This window comes from Hordeum vulgare, chromosome 5H (genome assembly GCF_904849725.1).
Source record: "Hordeum vulgare subsp. vulgare chromosome 5H, MorexV3_pseudomolecules_assembly, whole genome shotgun sequence".
In the NCBI taxonomy this organism is placed as follows: Eukaryota; Viridiplantae; Streptophyta; class Magnoliopsida; order Poales; family Poaceae; genus Hordeum; species Hordeum vulgare.
In genome coordinates, this window is record NC_058522.1 from 478,450,635 (window position 1) to 478,462,242 (window position 11,608).

The following is an 11,608-nucleotide window of genomic DNA, read 5'->3' on the forward strand; positions in this document are numbered from 1 at the left end:
TACTCTTCAAGCGCCACCATGCCCTTTGGATGGGGTTTCTTGACAAAGTTGTTCTTGCTTGGGAATGACTTTGTTTTATCTTTGCGAATGAGCTTGCCTCCGTTTTCTTCCCTCTTCTCATAGGGACATTATGCCACGAAGTGGCTCACATTACCGCAGTTATAGCATGTCCTCACTCATTGCTTGTATTTGAACCCACTTGAGTTGTTCTTGGTGAAGTTGGGTCTTGAGTTCCTCTTGTTGCCCCAGAATTTCCTTGACGCAAGAGTCATGTGCTCGTGATAAGCATACTTAGTGTCTTCAGGGCAGCTCTCCTCTTCCTCATCCTCTTCTTCTTCTTCAGAATCAACCTTTGCCTTTAAAGCAAGGTTAGGTGAAGTTGTCTTTGACCGAACTCGAGAAAGTGCATTGTCAGCGGTCTCGTTCATGATTGACATTGCAATGAATTCATCCAACACCTCACTGGAAGACAAGGAGTGGAAATCTTGTCGTTGGCGAATGACTGATGACATGGCTTTGTTGAAAGGCATGATGGCCTTGAGAAACTTGCGCTTGATCCATGTGTCATCCACATCCTTGCTCCCATGATCCTTGAGAGCAACAACAATAACAGTCACCCTTCGATAGAGATCACGAGGGTCCTCATCTTCCTTCATCACAAACTCATCGGCCTTATCAAGTACCACTTCATAGTTTGACCATTGAATACTTGAGCTTCCCTTGTACAACACCATAATGTGCTCCCAACAGTCCTTAGCCAGAGTGAAAGGGCACAAGTGAGGAAGACCTTCAGGAGGTACTGCAGACTGTAGAATAAACAACGCGGAGTGATTATATTGATTGTCCGCTTCTTCTCTTGGAGTGAGGTTGCTTGGGTCATGAGGATAGTAGCCTTGCTCGATGAATCTCCATAAATTTGTTGAGCTGTGATTCAAATGAAACTTAATAGAAAACACCCAGTTAGCAAAATCACCCTTAACAAGCTTAGGAGGAGGACCAACAGGGTTAAGACGCGGTGTGGGAACAGGTCCTCCATAGACCATGGGAGGTGGAACTGAGGCATAGGTTCCAGTCCCATCCTTTTCAAGAGGAGAGGAAGGACGCATGCCTTTAGCCGCTTCCTTAGAGGAATTGGCCTCCGAATCTGTGTTGGCGGGTTTAACCACCAACGCCGGTTCGGGTGAACTTTTAATTCCCTCAATTAACTCTTTAAGCATGGTTTTGACTTCGTTTGTCAAGGACGTCTTGAGGGCGGCCATAGCCGTATTCAAGTCGTCCCTTGTGACCGAAGTCAAGTCCATGGCCTCGGGTTGCCCATGGGGAACTCCCTCTTCGCCTTCCATACTCTTCGGGTGGTGAAACCCTTAATAAATAGACGTGGCTCTGATACCAATTGAAATGATCGATATGGTTGACTAGAGGGGGGTTGAATAGGCAACTACCAACTTTTAGCTTTTCTTAACAAATAAGGATTAGCAACATAGAGGTTCTCTAAAATGACACTAGGTGAGCAACCTATATTATGCTACTAACAATGAGTAAAGAAGCAAGTAAGAGATACTCTACAACAACAACAAATACAAAGTAAAGGTAAGAGATAACCACAAGTGGAACCGATGAAGACGAGGATGTGTTACCGAAGTTCCTTCCCTTTGACGGGAAGTACGTCTCCGTTGGAGCGGTGTGGAGGCACAATGCTCCCCAATAAGCCACTAGGGCCACCGTATTCTCCTCACGCCCTCGCACAATGCAAGGTGTCGTGATTCCACTATAGGTGCCTTGAAGGCGGCGACCGAACCTTTACAAACAAGGTTGGGGCAATCTCCACACAATGCTTGGAGGCTCCCAACAAGACCACGAAGCTTCACCACAATGGAATGTGGCTCCGAGGTGACCTCAACCGTCTAGGGTCCTCAACCACCCAAGAGTAACAAGATCCGCAAGGGATTAGTAGGGGGAATCGAATATCCTTTGGTGGAAGTGTAGATCAAGGCCTTCTCAAGCAATCCCTAGAAAATCAACAAGGTTGATTGGCTAGGGAGAGAGATCGGGCTAAAATGAGCTTGTGGAGCAATAATGGAGCTTAGAGGGGTTAAAGGTGAGCTCTAGGAAGAAGAAGATATCTTTATATAGTAGGGGGGCAGATCCACCTGTTACCCACCTACCACATAAATGTACAAGCGGTACTACCGCTCCTGGAGCGGTACTACTGCTACCTAGAGCGGTACTACCGCTCCTGGGAGCGATACTACCGCTCAGCTTCTCACCAACCACGGTAGTACCGGGATACTACCGTGCCACCACCTCCTTGGGAAAAGTATGCGAGAAAAAGCCCGTCAGCACGGTAGTAAATTAATACTACCGCACTGAGGGCGGTAGTATCGCCCTTGGAGCGGTAGTAAAAAACTACTACCGCACTTCGGGTGGTAGTACCGCTCCTGGAGCGGTAGTAAAAGTTTACTACCGCACCTCGGGCGGCAGTACCGCTCTTGGAGCAGTAGTAAAAACTTACTACCGCTCCGAGAGCGGTACTACCGCTGGTACAGCGGTACTACCGCTTACCCTTTTCGCATAGGCATAGAATACACCCATTGGGGCTCCATTGAGGCCAAAATATAGGTGGGTGAATGAAGTGTGTGCATGAGGATTCCACCCAAACCTTTCCGACGCAGACCTCCTCTTAATAAGAAGACTTTCCTATGACTCAAACTAGGAAGAGAAACGTAGAAGAAAATCCGTCTTTGAGAACCTCCGAGGGGCGTCGAGTCATCTTGTGCCTAGAAGAGAATATTCTGAAATGCTCAGGACACAAGATTAGTCCGCACAACAATTGTCATAAATCACTAAAACCACTTAGGAGAAATATGCCCTAACATCATGCTTATCTTGTTTAGAGAGTTGGCTCATTGCACTGAGTTCTGTGTCTTGCATGAGTAGGTAATTGAGGTAGCTATTTAAGTAGAGTAGTAACTTGCAATTGTTTTGAGGTATTGATTTGAGTAATATTTGGACTATTGGTGCCAAGAGCTTGACCCTGTTAGTGATAGGTGTCGTTTTTTGGGAAATCCGTGTGTTTTTCAAAAACTAAAAATTAGTTGAGAACTCTAGCTACTAAATTGATCCCTAACCTCTGGAGGGGTTGGAATATATAGAGTACCCTCATGTTACCATGAGTCGAAGATGCGCAAGGATAACCAAACCCCCAAACACTCCTCCTCCGGGTACTTGTCTCTTTGTGAATTTCCTAACTAGATAGAGAGTTTACCGATAATAAGTGTATGAGTTCTTCGGACTAATGTGAGTATTCGATTGTTGGCACTTCCACCATCCATATTTTGCTAGCCTCTTTGGTACCGTGCATTGCCCTTTCTCACATTGAGAGTTGGTGCAAACTTCGCCGGTGCATCCAAACCCATGACATGATACGCTCTGTCATACATAAGCCTCATTATATCTTTCCTCAAAACAGCCACCATACCTACCTATTAAGGCATTTCCATAGCCTTTCCGAGATACATTGCCATGCAACATCCACCATCTCATGACTTGATCTTCATGTCATACATGCTTTTGCTTGATCGTAGAGCCGCATGATAGTTGGGACTTACCCCAATTATTGCTACATGACGCGCTAGTATCATTGCATATCCTGCTACACTGGCAGAGGCATACATTTGCATACATCATGATAGTTTTCACTTGTCTTTATGTTGAGTACTTCCTATAAAGTGCGATGATATTCTTTCTATTCATGTAAAACATAGAGTGTTGCCCTTAAGTGAGGAAAAGATCCCAAAGAGGACAAACAAAAGATCCCAAAGAGGACAAATGAGAGATAAAAGAAAGACCCAAAGAGGCCACAAAAATAAAAAATAAAGAGATGAAAAGAAAAGAAATAAAAAGAGATAAGGGGGCATCACTACTATTCCTTTTGAAGATCCACACTCGTACTCCATTGCTATATTGCTACTACATAGAGATTATCATTCATGCATAGCTATGTGGGGACCTTTACACTATAGAACTTGGTTTGCATATTCCAATGATGAGCCTCCTCAAATGAGCTCTAGGTCTTCATGAGCAAACAAGTTGGATGCACCCCCACTAGTTCCATTGCAGAGCTTACTTTAGCTCATATGTGCACCCGTTACATGGCAATCCCTACTCCTCACATCATATCTATCATTTGGCTTTCTCTCGCCTATGGTTGTCCCCATTGATGTGAGCCTAGCACACCTTTTTGTCTTCCTTCCCCATCATTATTCTATTTGCCATCCTAAGTGCCAACATATCTTGCTTACGCTCATCCATTGCATGAGTGCGCAAAGTCGAAAGGGAGAGGATCGTTTTGACTTGTGCCTGACTAGTGGTCTGGGGTTGAGTCAAAATAAGATTACAAAGGAGACCAAGTGTGAAATTTTAGTAGATTGAGTTCTCAATTAAAAAATATTTTATGATCTCAACCCATCTCCCGCTTCTTGCATGCAAACACCATTTGGAGACATTCGAGTCACGGACAACGAGAGCTCTTGCACCTTTATGTTCTTACTTTGCTAGATTCAATACTAGATATAGACTCTTGCTTGTTATTGTCTTGACTTTAATGCATATATTACTTGCTTTACTTTGAAGTTCTTTTATGTGTGTTAGCATGTCACCACAGAAATTATTGTGTTATCATTTATCTACTCGAGGACGAGCAGAAATTAAGCTTGGGGATGTTGATACGTTCCAAACGTATCTATAATTTCTCGTTGTTCCACGATCTTTTGGGTGACAATGTTATATGTTTTGCTACACTTTTATATCATTTTACACACATTTGGGCTAACCTACTAACTCAGTGCACCCAGTGCCAATTTATGTCTGCTGATGTCTATTTTGCACGGGCTTTTACCCAATTTTTCGAAGCCCGGAAAACTCCAGGAAAAATATATAAAAAATCAGCGAAACAGAAGCTTTCGGATCATCGAAGTTGGGCCAGAGGGGGGACAGGGGATGCCTAGGCGACCTGCTAGCGCGGTAAGGCCCTAGGCCGTGCCAGGTAGCCGCCTAGGTGGGCCCCACCTCCTCCGGTGCCCTCCTTTGGCCTATATTTAGAGTCCCAAGAGGAAACCCTTCTAGAACTTCCAGAATCGCGAATTTATCCATCGTTCCGCCACCGGAGCGCTTCGGAGATCGGGAGCATCACGAGGCCTCTTCCCGACACCCTGTCGGAGGGAGGATTGACCTCCGGGAGCTTCTCCACCGCCATGAACGCTTCCCGGACGTATCGTGAGTAGAACTCCTTGGACCATGGGTCCATGACAACTAGCTTTGTGATTTCTTCTCTCCAATCTTGTGCTTCAATGGTTAGTCCTTGTGAGCTGCCCTACACGATCAAGGCATCTATGTAATGCTCTTGCTATTGCTATGCTCGGTTTGTTGGGATCCGATGTATTATGATATTATGTTCAGATTGTTATGAGTTATATATTTGATTATCCTTTTATATTATGTTCCTTAGTGATTCATGCATGTTCTTCGTTTCTATTTATTGCTTTGGCCGAGTAGTAGATTGTAACTCCAAGAGGGAGTGTTATGCATGATTGTGGGTTCATGTCCCTCGATGTCTAACTTGAGTGACAGAAACATGAGACTAGGGGATCTGCTGTTGCCACCAGGGAGAAAACAACAGTGCTTCTGACCACGGTTACAAGGATTGTTTACCTTACGCATAGTTCGTTAATGCAGTTGTTTGTTGCTTTGAGTTTACACTTTGGCTGGGGCTCGCAACTTAATACCGGCGATATGTTGTGGATAGATATCTCAAGGTGGATGATTAGTAAGTAGATGCTGATGAATAAACGGTCTACTTGTCTTGGCATACTGCCCATTACTATTGAACCTCTAACTATCAAGTAGCATAATTAGCATTGCGGTACGTTCATAATTCCGTCAATTGCCCAACTGTGATTTGTTTACCCAAGCATAGTCGTTTATAGTATTTTGGGAGAGAGACATCACTAGTGAACATCATGTGACTCCGGTCCATATCACCATCATTGTTTCCACCTCCATCATTTACCGCTTTCATTTACTTTCCCGTTGCAATCACTATTACTTTCCCGCTTGTGTTTTGATCCTTTGCAAACTACAAGGCCGGAGAGATTGACAACCTGTGTGTACTTGTTGGGAGCAAAGTTTTTTGTTCTGTGTGCATGTCCACGTCTTCTGCTGACCAGGACAAAAGACACTACTTGTGTCCTAGGAGTCCTCCTGGTTCGATAAACCTTACAGTCTCCGTGTAAGGGAAAACTTGTTGCTGACTACATCTCAACCTTCCACTTGGGGTAACCAACGAGGTGCGAGAAGTATATACATCATCTCGTCATCAAGCACAGCCCCTCTCCCCAACCCACTTGGTCCGAAGGGGGGGGTGGGCCTCCTTGGGGCGCCGCCAGCCCAACTTGGGTGGCAAGGCACCCAAGTGGAGGGGCCTTCATAACCCTAGCCACCGTCTCTCCCCTCCCTTGGCCATCGGCCCCTAAGGGGAAACCATAGGGCGCCCTCCCCTCTCCCTTCCCCTATATATAGATAGGTAGAGATAGGGCAGCCACACGACAATCTTGCCGCGGCGCTGACCATCCTCTCCCTCGTAGTTTCTCTCCTCCAAAACCCCGCGGCGAAGCCATGCTGAGCTGTCACCACAAACATCTCACCATGCCATCGTGCTACCGGAGGACTCGGGCTGCTACTTCACCATCGCTCGCTGGATTGAGGAGATAAAGGCGTCACCGAGCTGTACGTGTGTTGAATGCGGAGGTGCCGTCCGTTCGGCACTTGATCGGGAAATAGCAGGACGGTTCGTGATTGGATCGCGAAGATGTACCACTACATCAACTGCGTTCTTGAACGCTTCCGCTTAGCAATTACAAAAGGTATGTAGATCCAATCTCTCCTCTCGTAGATGGTCACCACCATGGATAGATCGTGTTTGCACATAGGAAATTTTTTGTTTCCCATGCAACGTTCCCCAACAACATGTCCACTAGTAGGCATGGGAGTTCTCATACCTTTGCATTCTTGCACGTTGACCTTCTTGATTAAGTCCTTGGTGTACTTGGTTTGAGAGACAAACGTACCTTCTCCCCATTGTTTGATTTGCAAACCAAGGAAGAATAACAGCTCACACATCATGGACATCTCACACTTATCTCACATCAACCTTCCAAATTTCTCGCTAAAATGTGGGTGAGTGGAACCAAAGGTAATATCATCCACATATATTTGGCAAACAAATAGTTCACCATTAACTCTTTTAGTGCATCAATTTTACCAATCTCAAAACCCTTTTCAATGAGAAAATTTGTTAGGCATTTGTACCAAGCTCTGGGGGCTTGTTTAAGACCATGTAAAGCTTTACGAAGTTTGTAAACATGATTAGGTTTATTAGGGTTCACAAAACCGGGAGGTTGTTCGTCATAAACTTTCTAATCAATTTAACCATTTAAAAAAGCACTTTTGATATAGATTTGGTAAAGAGTAATATCATGGTGATTGCCATAAGCGAGAAGAATGCAAATGGCTTCAAGTCTAGCAACAGGGGCATAGGTCTCACCGTAGTCCATACCTTTGACTTGCGTGTATCCTTGGTCTACGAGACGTGCCTTGTTCCGTACAACTTGACCATCTTCATCTTGCTTGTTCCTAAACACCCATTTCGTACCAATGATGTTGTGCTCGTCCTTGGGCTTTTCCACGAGTGTCGAAACTTCATTCCTCTCGAAGTTGTGTAGATCTTTGTGCATCGCATTCACCCAATCTGGGTCTTGAAATGATTATTCTACATTCATAGTCTCAATGCTAGAGATAAATGAGTAATGCTCATGGAAGTTAGCTAAACGAGTTTTTGGGCGAGTGATTCTCCCGGTTTGTATGTCACCTAAGATGTGATTCAGCGGATGATATTTGTCCATTCTTGCTCGAACTCGTGACATCTTTTCTTATTGGAAGGTGGAGGTTCCTCATCATCTTCTTGTTCGTCCTCATTAAAGGTGTCATCTCCTTGAGGTGGCAGTGAGGAAGGTTGAGGTGGATCATCACGTTGTACTTCTTCCTCCTCTTCATCCTGTCGTGTACCGCTTGTGGATGCCTCCATGTCGTTTTGTGGTTCGCCTTGACGCGAAGTAGGGCTTTCCACTTGAGTTTATGAAGTAATTTCCTTCACCTTCATGGGACGAATCTTGTCGATGGGTAGATCTTGGTTGGCTTCCGAAGGTTCCTTATCTCCTACATCATTTGGAAATTGTTCGACTTGCGAACCATTAGATTCATCAAACTTCACATCTGTTGTCTCTTCAACTTTTCGAGTGCAGTTGTTGCAGACACGGTAAGTGTGAGAGTTTGATACGTAACCAAGTAGGAATCCTTCGTGAGATTTAGGTGCAAATTTAGAACGACGATGCTTATCAAGAATGTAGCACTTGGAACCAAATACTCGAAAGTATCCAACTTAGGGTTTGGTATGGGTGAGTAGCTCGCACGTTGTTTTACCCAAAAGCTTGTGTAAGTAGAGTCGGTTTGTGGCATGGCGAGCTGTTTCCATGGCTTCAGCCCAAAAGTGCCTTGGTGTCTTGTATTCGTCAAGCATCGTTCTAGCCATCTCTATGAGAGTCTGGTTCTTCCTCTCAACAACTCCATTTTGTTGAGGTGTGTACGTTGCGGAGAACTCATGTGAGATACCCTCTTCGCCAAGAAAAGTATCCACATTTGTGTTCTTGAACTCTGATCCGTTGTCGCTTTGAACTTTCTTGGTCTTCACTTCAAACTGATTTTGGGCTTTCCGAGCGAAGTTCTTGAAGATCTTTTGTACCTGTGACTTATCATCAAGAAAGAATACCCACGTAAATCTGGAAAAATCATCGACAATGACTAAACCATAAGAATTTCCACCGAGGCTCTTGTAAACATTGGGACCAAAGAGATCCATGTGTAGCAGCTTGAGTGGCCCTCTTGTAGTCATAATGTTCTTCACGGTATGACTTCCACTGACATGTTTTCATGCTTGACAAGCACTACAAAGTCTATCTTTGCCAAAGATAACATCTTTAACACCGAGAATATGATCACCTTTCATGAGCTTGTCAAGATTACGCATACCAACATGTCCTAGCCTTCTATGCCATAACCAACATTTAGATTATTTTGCAGTAAGACATGTATGAGGCTCGGATATTTTAGTGAAATCGACAATGTATAGATGACCTCTATGGAAACTAGTAAAGACCATGTTATGACTATCACGATGAAACACTTGGCAATCAACCTGTGTAAATACCACATTGAATCCAAAATCTACTAATCTGGATATCGAAAGAAGATTGTAGCCAAGGGATTCCACAAGCATGACATTTTGAATGGAACTATCATGAGATATACCTTACCCTTGGAGTTGTCACCAAAGGTCACATACCTTCGTGGTCCATGGTTTGGTGTGATCTCATGAAACATGTCTTTATCTCCGGTGATGTGATCGGTGCGTCCACTATCAAGTATCCACTCCTTTCCTAGTCTCTAAGGTTTTCCATAAGACTAAGGCTCCTCATGGTCTTCTCATACTCGATGTCAAGCTCTTTGTCTGCATCATAGTAGCCATGCTCCACATTGTCATCGTCACACGGAATATCCTCATCATAAGAATCAAGAATTTAATGAGAATTTCGACTATGACAATTTTCATGTTTATGCATGTGAACGGCTTCAACAGTAATATAATTAATGGTAACGACATCTCCTTTAGCACGCATGAGGTCAAGGACCTCAAATAGACATTTATCAAAGTTAGGATCATTTGGCTTCATTTTGTGAAAGGCAATAGATTTTTGGAAAATGATATCAAGATTTTTTAATGAGTAGTCAGGATATGTTTTCTCCAAATATTTCCACAAAGTATAAGCACATTCAAAGTTCTCCATATGATTAGGCACATTTCTTGTTAGTCCTCTAATGATGAGATTAACATTTTTAACATTACCAAGCATATTAACTTCATCATCATGAGAAGGATGTAAGGGATCAATGGGAGTCACATATGAATATTCAACATACTTGCCCAAATGGAATTCGTTAATTATATCAAGCATTTCACATTTCCATTCTGTGTAATACTCTCCATTGAGAAGAGGCACTCTACAACTAAGATTCCCCAAACTAGACACATCCATCTTCCTCCAATGGTGATTAAACCAAGGCCATGGAGACCAAGGCTCTCATACCAATTGTTGGATCGCCAAAAGGGATGTCCATAGGGGGGGGGGTAAATAGACTACTTGCATAAATTAAAAGCCTAGCCTTTTCGCAATTTTAATGGCTGGCAGATTTTAGCAATTCTAACCAGTCTAGTGCACCCTACATATGCTAGTAAACAAATATGACAGCGGAAAGTAAAGACATTGCACTTGTAAGTCAGTAGTAGAGTTTACGAAGATCAAACGCAAAGATGAACACGACAATTTTTGGCGTGGTTCCGATAGATGGTGCTATCGTACATCGACGTTAGTGGAGAGTTCAACCCATGGAGGGTAACGACTGTGAGAGTCCACGGAGGGCTCCACCCATAAGGGGTCCACGAAGAAGCGGCCTTGTCTATTCCACCATGGCTTACGTCCACACATGACTACCCTCACTCACGGTAGACATTTATGAAGTAGGCGATCTCCTTGCCTTTATAAACTTCTTGGTTCAACTCCATAACATGAAGTAGGAGGCTCTCAAGCGGCAGCTAACCAATCTAGGAGGCACCACCCTCCAAAAGGTAATAGATGTGGTAGAACGATGAACTCCTTGCTCTTGTGCTTCAATATATAGTCTCCTCTACACTCAATCACTCTCTCACAGATTTGGCATGGGATTCGGTGGCGCATTGCATGTAGCTCTAGGAGAGATCAAGTTTCTAATGGATGGATTGGAATGTCTTGATCTCAACACATGAGTAGGTGGCTTTCTCTCAGAAATATGAATCTGGCATGTGTGTGTGTGTGTGTTCTCATTGCTTACTCTACAAATGAGAGGTGGTGGAGGAGTATATATAGGCATCTCCCAAAATCCAACCGTTACAACATTATTGCCCAACTCGGTGACACCAAAATGAATCTCGGTGGTACTGAGTTACACTAAATGTGGCAACTTTTGAATTCTCGGTGAGAACGATATATGAATCTCGGTGGTACCGATTCGATGACCTAGGGCAGTTTCCAATTCTTGTTGAGACCGATTTCAAAACTCGGGATTTCCAATTCTTGAAATCGAAAAACCAGAAAGTTGGTCACTGTCTTTTGGTGGCACCTATATGAAAGTTGGTGGTACCGAGAGATTAGGGTTTGGCAAAGGTTGTGTCAATGGAAAATCGGTAGGGCCGAAATGGAAGTATTGGTGGCACCAATTTTGATGTGTAGGCTTTGGACAAAGTTTTTTATGAGAGAAATGATGAGTATTTTTGGTGGCTATCTCTAAGCACTTGAGCAACCAATTCATCATAAATACCTCACCTCCCTTTTAATAGTATTGGCTTTCCTATGGAGTCAAATGTGATTTCTCCCAAATATAAAATGTAGAGTCTTGTAGCTTG